The following is a 6,948-nucleotide window of genomic DNA, read 5'->3' as shown; positions in this document are numbered from 1 at the left end:
CATGTACAGTTATAGTAATTTTTTTGGCCGAGTTAGAAAGTATATTATATTTGACAAGAATTATTTTTAATGTATATATACTTTATATTAGCATAAAAAAACAAACATAGGCTCAGGCAACAAAACTGCTCGATTATTGGATGAAGACAATTTTCATAATACTCTTTAAATAAGTAGCTTATCTATGAAGATCTTTCATGAAAATTTATATTGTTATATTTCATGTTTCATCCATATTTTCTTGTAGCATACTGAAATTTTTTGCATAGTATAACATTCCACAGCAGACATGCTTGCCAACATCACTTGTATGTGGACCCAGGCCAAAAAACACTGAATCGTTCACCAAATTACCATCATATGGTCTACCACCCACCTGTTGAAAAGCTGAATTGCCAATTTCTTCTCTGGTTATTCACTGCATGTCATGACTCACATTGGACAACATATTCAAGCAGAATCACACTATCATTCTAGTGAAAAAGGAACTACGAAGACCTTAAAAATCATGCCCATTCGTTACGTTCTACAGATACAGTCAATTTCCTTGTCAAATGGTTCGATGAAGTCTTCATCCACAAAGTATTTAGTAGCTGTAGAATTCCTGCCTCTTCTGCTCAAGAGGAAATCACTTGCATTCCACTGCCTTATCTGAAAGGAATATCTGAACATGCTGCAAAAATTTTAAAGCCTCTCAAAATCCCCACCTATCTGTCATCTCCAAAGGACAAGCTGCTTTCACTTGGTTTTCCAGGTGTTTACCAGATTCCATGCTCCTATAGCTTGCCTTATGAGGGACAATCTGGAAGACCTGTTTTTATTCATCATAAATATAAGAACATAAGTATGTGGTATGAGATAAATATTTATATAAGATATTTAGTGGGATGCTGCTACAGACCAGGGAATATAACTGGTGAGGAGCAGGAAATGTTTAGCCAAATTAGTTTGGCAAGTGCAAAGTAAGTGATCATTATAGGAGACTTCAACGATAGCATAAACTGGACAAAGGAGAAAGAATGTGGCAATAAGAGAATTGAATTTTTGGATTTCTTGAGGGACAACTGTCTTAGGCAACGTGGTGGAGGCAACACGAGGATCAAGAGTTTTGGATTTGGTCATAGCATCAGAGGATCTGACTGTGATATCATACTTCTTCCCCATTGGTAAGATTGACCATGTAGTCCTGACTTGGAGGATGAATAGGCATGTGGAGGTATCAAAGTAGAAAGAATGTGGAATTATTTCCACATTCTTTCTACTAGTAGAAACCAGCTTGCAGTAGTGCAATGGATGAAACAATTTGAAGGAAGGGGCATTAATACATGAGGTGATTTTGGAGAAAGTGGCAAGAGCTAGTATACAGAATTGGGTAGACGAGGGAAGTATTATTTATGCAGGTCAGCATGGATTTGTTTATGGGTATTCTTGTTTCAAGGGTTATTGTTAACACAATAACAACCCTTGAAAGCTATTGAAGGTTTATTATTGTGTTAACACTGAGATTTTTCATATGGCAGAATGAGAGGTAGGAGTAAGGATAAGGGACCATCCATGGAAGTTGCAAAAGGAAGTGGTGAGTAAATGGGTAAGAAATAATTTTTTTGCATAGAGTGGTAGGAGTATGGAATGCATTGTCTGAGACAATGGTGAACGTGCAGATGGTGGATGAGTTTAAGGAGAGGTATGATAGACTTTGTATTGACCTCCCAAAATGAGTCTTGTAACTCCATGGAGATCAGGAACATAATAAAGTCTTACCATCACAAGTACCATGAGTCTGAAAAATCTGGGCTTGCTGAACATGCCATCTATATAAAACACCAAGTCCTCTGGAATAAGACTAAAATTCTACATAAGAGCAGATTTCTTATGGAACATCTTTACAAGGAAACTTGTGAAAAGTTACTTCACACTGCCTAAACATAAACAGATCTGTTGGTCTACATTTACCTCTTTTACAGAAGAGAGTACTTTTTCAATCCGCTAATCTTTCCTAATCTGTTTAATTGTATATTTTTTTTAATAATTAGGAAAGTGTTGCCCATTTTGTTATATGGGATAAGCACTACCACAGTAGCTACTGTGGTGGTGCTTTTTAGAATATTTCTGTTATGTGCATAATTTACTGTTCCATCCTATACTAAATATATGCAAAAGTATTACCATTAGAGATGAAGTTTTTCTACACAAGCTTACCCCTATTAAGGTTTACAACCTTTCATGTGGGAACTGATTAAGACAAAAAGCAAGCTTTTATTCTTATGCTAAGGTAAAATATGGAGAAAAAACAAAAACAATTTCTTGTCAAGTAAACATATTGGGTGCCCCATAGATCACGAAGGGGTTTAAGCATTTAACGTTTTTATTTATAATTTTTTGTTATAATGAAATACAGAACCTGGAGATTTTTTACATTAGTTATGAAAAACCGCATCATGCTTTACAAAGAGGCCATTTCTACAGCATGATTCATGACAGCTGTTAATGTTTCTTACTGCAGCACCCTGATATATGCACAAATGTTCTCCTTCAGTTGTTGGATTGTCTGGGGCTTGTTCACATACACCTTGTCCACTAGATCTGGAGAACATTGGCAATTAATTGCAGATCTTCCAGAAATTATTCATTCTTTGTGTTAGAATAATCAAATACTGATTTTCAAAATGAAACTGCATGATTTTTGTTCGCTGTTGGGTTGTGAACTTTTTCATGATTAATTTTCAAAATGTTCTTAGAAAAAAATTTTAAAAAAAATAAATAAATGAAAAAATTAATAATAAAAAAAAGGTTATTCACATTTTAAACCCCATCATGGAGCAACCTGTATAACTCACAATGTACAGGATGAAAATTTCTATCAAGCCAAAATATTTAATACAGAAAACCTGTAGTGTTTTTTTTTTAAATTAAAAGTATGATCATGTGCACTAAGACATTTTCATTCTCTAATATTTAAAGAACATTGCAAAAAAAAAAGTCAATCCTTACAAATGAAAAAGATAGTTATTTTCCTAATTATAGCCAAAGAAAATTATGAGTTTTAAAGTTCACAGATAAATAAATGCATATTTTCATATACCATGGATTAATGAACTAATGAGGCACACACTAGGACATCCAAACCAGCTATAACCAACTAGTTAACCAGCTTTTTTAGCTAAATTTCCTACTAATGGAAAATCAGACATCTACAGTTAACTGGTTTTTGAATTTTTTAATAAAATGTTTTGATGTATGGCAGAGAATAAAACAATTTAAAATTACCATTAATTAAAACCTTAACATTTGTGGGATTAAGCCTAGGAACTACATGAAACTATCAAAACTAATATGAGATAAAATCTTCATCTGGCTTGTTAATGGTATATACTCATACATACTGAATTACCCAAAAAATATAACAATGGACTGAGGCCAAGTAAAAATTTCATGCTATCTTCATAAGACTGCCTTCAAAAGAGAGCATTATGCATATCATCAAGAATATACTATCCTGGATGCTTCTGGGCTATATAACATATTCTATTATGATTCAAGAATATATTACTAAATGAAGATATGCAATGTCAAAGCATGAAACAAGCATTAGGAATTTGTTGCATTTTTTAAAGCAAAACAAATGAAGCTTAAAACCAAATTATTAGTTAAAAATGCTAATACAGTTGACCTTTGAAGAATGCAGGTTTGAACTATGTGGGTCCAATTATATGCAAGTTTTTTTTAAATAAATATATTGGAAATTTTTTTAGAGATTTCGACAATTTGAAAAAACTTGCAGATGAACCACATAGCTTAGAAATATTGAAAAAATTAAGAAAAAGTTAGGTATGCCATGAATACATAAAATATATATAGATACTAGCCTATTTTATCATTGATTACCATAAAATATATACAAATCTATTATAAAAAAGATAAAATTTATCAAAACTTACGCACAGTAACGCTTACAGACTACATATGGCCTTTCATAGTTGAGAGAAATGTAAACAAATTTAAAGATGCAGTACTAAATCATAACTGCATAAAATAACTTATTAGTTAAATTAATTAATTAGCATAAAATAAAATAAAAAATTATGTTCAATAATTAAGTTAGTGTATAGGATAGACCAGGGCTGTCCAACCTTAGGTAATCCGAGGGCCACATTAAAAAAAAAAAAAAAAAAGATTTATCCAAGGGCTGCATCCAGAATAATAAATACAGTACATATATAAGTTGGAACAAAACATTGCAAGAACGCTTCTTTGACGCATCTAATATTTGAAAAACAAGTGAATATATAGTGATGTAAAAACACCAAATAAAATTACCAACATCAAGATTATTGATTAGTGATAGAATTAAAATATCTAACACACATTCGATTCAAATTATCTTATTTTTTCGCTTGTGAAAATCAAAATCCACAGGCAAGCTGCATAAAATCGCATTGCAGGTCTCATCCGGCCCACGTTTTGGACAGCCCTGAGCTAGAAAACCACAAAGCAATCATATCGATTGCACTAGGCTACTATAAAGCAACTTTATTATGATATAATATTGCTGCTTTTTTGTTATCAATGCATGAATTGTTATACCTGGAAATAAATGACTAATTTCTTTTTCACATTATCTTTTCATTTTTGATGTTAGCAATACATATAATATTTACAGTGTTTTGTATCATATAAGAAGGGCCAGTGTTACCATTTAGGCAAACTAGGCAACCGTCTAGGGTGCAAAACTTCAAGCTATGCTTTATTTATACTTTACTAAAATATCAAAATTAAATAGAGATATATGATTTAGGTATCGATTCTTTTTCCCTATCCCTCACGCATCACACTATTTTACTATCGAACAAAAGCTAGCTTCACTAGATTTAAAGGAAATGGTAGAAAATTTTGCAAAATTGAAGACAAGAAAAATTAAAATTTGATTTTCATATATTATACATACTGTATATTACTTTGCATATTATTAATAAAGCATGCCAAAATAATTTTTATTTTTTATATTTAAAATTTCATTTAAAAAAATATCCAACTTGTGAAATAAGGGGTGCACTTGTAATTTTGCCTAGAGCCAGGGCCGCCCCTAGGAATTTTGCCGCCCCTTTCCCCTTATTTTTCGTATAGTTTATGCGAATTTTGCCACCCCGTGCAAATGCACGTCTTGCACCGTCGGTCTTGCATAGGGCGCAAAATAACCTGGCACCGACAGTGCATATAAGACAATATTGATGTAGGTACTGACAGACATAATGATTCATCTTGTAAACAGACAGGGTAAACTTACAGTATTGATAAATACAGTATAGTACTGTAAATGTATTTTCACTTCCTTATGATTTTCTGTAATAATATTTTCTTTTCTCTAGCTTACTTTATTGTAAGAATATAGTATATACCATACAAAATATGTATTAATCGACTGTTTATGTTATTGGTAAGGCTTCCAGTCAACAGTAGGCTATTAGTAGTTAAGTGTTTTGGGAGTCAAAAGTTATACACAGATTTTCAAACAATGCAGGGGGGGAAGGCACCCATGACTCCCACATTGTTCAAGGGTCAACTGTATTTTTTAAATCAATAACTTAAATTTTAATAATGGAAAGAATGATACCAAAAACTGTTTTTTTTAAAAAAATATTCAAAATATATTGAAATCTCTGGTAAGAAATGGCATTTTACAAAAATATGTTTTACAGCATGAACAAAAATTATGCACGTTAGATTGTAAGTCTAGGTAAATTTAATTATTTCCTATGGCTGAAAAGATTAAGACATGCTTAAAACAACACAGGCTGTGAAGATTTTTATGATGAACATAATTTTACAATACTGCAAAATTTAATTCAAATTCTGAAAGTGAAGGAGCTACGCAAAATCAACATAACTGCTGAATAAATTTTCCATTTCTTATTCAAAAACAACTTCAAGTGAACAATAATTTAAATTTAAAAATGTATGAATCACTTAAGAAGATAATTATAGAACACAGGAATAATACACTAATTATCCTCTTTAAGCATTTGCAAAATGCGAATGTTCTTAAGTCATCAAGGTCTTGAATGCCCAAAAGCGGATAATTGTATAATTAGCAAAGGAATATGATTACATCCCTGTTTTCATATTTGTCTGAAGATGATGAAGAAATAGCTTTAAAATGAAACTCAAAATATGTGGCTTCATAAGAGAGCTCAAAGATGCTAATTCAAGAAATGCAAGCCAGTATTTTATCTATATAATGAAGAATGCATCACATTCAAAATTACAAAATATATTTTAAATTATGCAAAAGCATTAGGCCAAAATGCACAAAGATGAAAACATACACAGCATATGCATTTTCTCTGTAGCAAACAATTTTTGTACTAAAATAAGATGTTCAATGAAATCTGAAGAACTAAGTGTTTTAGTATTTTTGAAACTGTCTCTTAAGACAAAACAAAACACCAATAATAATTAAATTTATACATTATATATATAATTGCATAAAATGTTCAATATGAGAACACTTGGCTTCTTGATACCAAACAATCAAAGTGTTATCTTACATGGAATGCTGTATTACTCATTTGCATGACAAGCCAGTGAACTTAAGTCTTATTGCAACAAGAACATCATTATGGAATTGAAAGCAACACAGTTCTCTCTACAACCCTAAATAATTACACATCTGAATTTTTGAATATCAGCAGTAAAGAATTTGTAAGAAAAACTGAAGAAATAATAAGACTTCATTTTGGGAAAAGAAATAAAGGAGTGAAAAAGGAAAAGTTCAAGAGAATAAATTATAGCTGAAGTAAATCTGAATTAATCCAAACAATCACTTAAAACACGAAAATTTTCGTGTTTTAAGTGATTAAGAGCAGCACCTCATAATCACTCATACTAGCATAAAATCTAAAGAATTTTTTTTAATTTATTTTTTTTTTTAAATCTCAAATATAACATTTC

The sequence above is a fragment of the Typopeltis vanoorti genome, chromosome 23 (assembly GCF_054136105.1).
Source record: "Typopeltis vanoorti isolate ZY-2024b chromosome 23, IOZ_Tvanoo_1.0, whole genome shotgun sequence".
Classification (NCBI taxonomy): domain Eukaryota; kingdom Metazoa; phylum Arthropoda; class Arachnida; order Uropygi; family Thelyphonidae; genus Typopeltis; species Typopeltis vanoorti.
The sequence above is the reverse complement of the archived record's forward strand: the minus strand, read 5'-3'. Positions refer to the sequence as shown.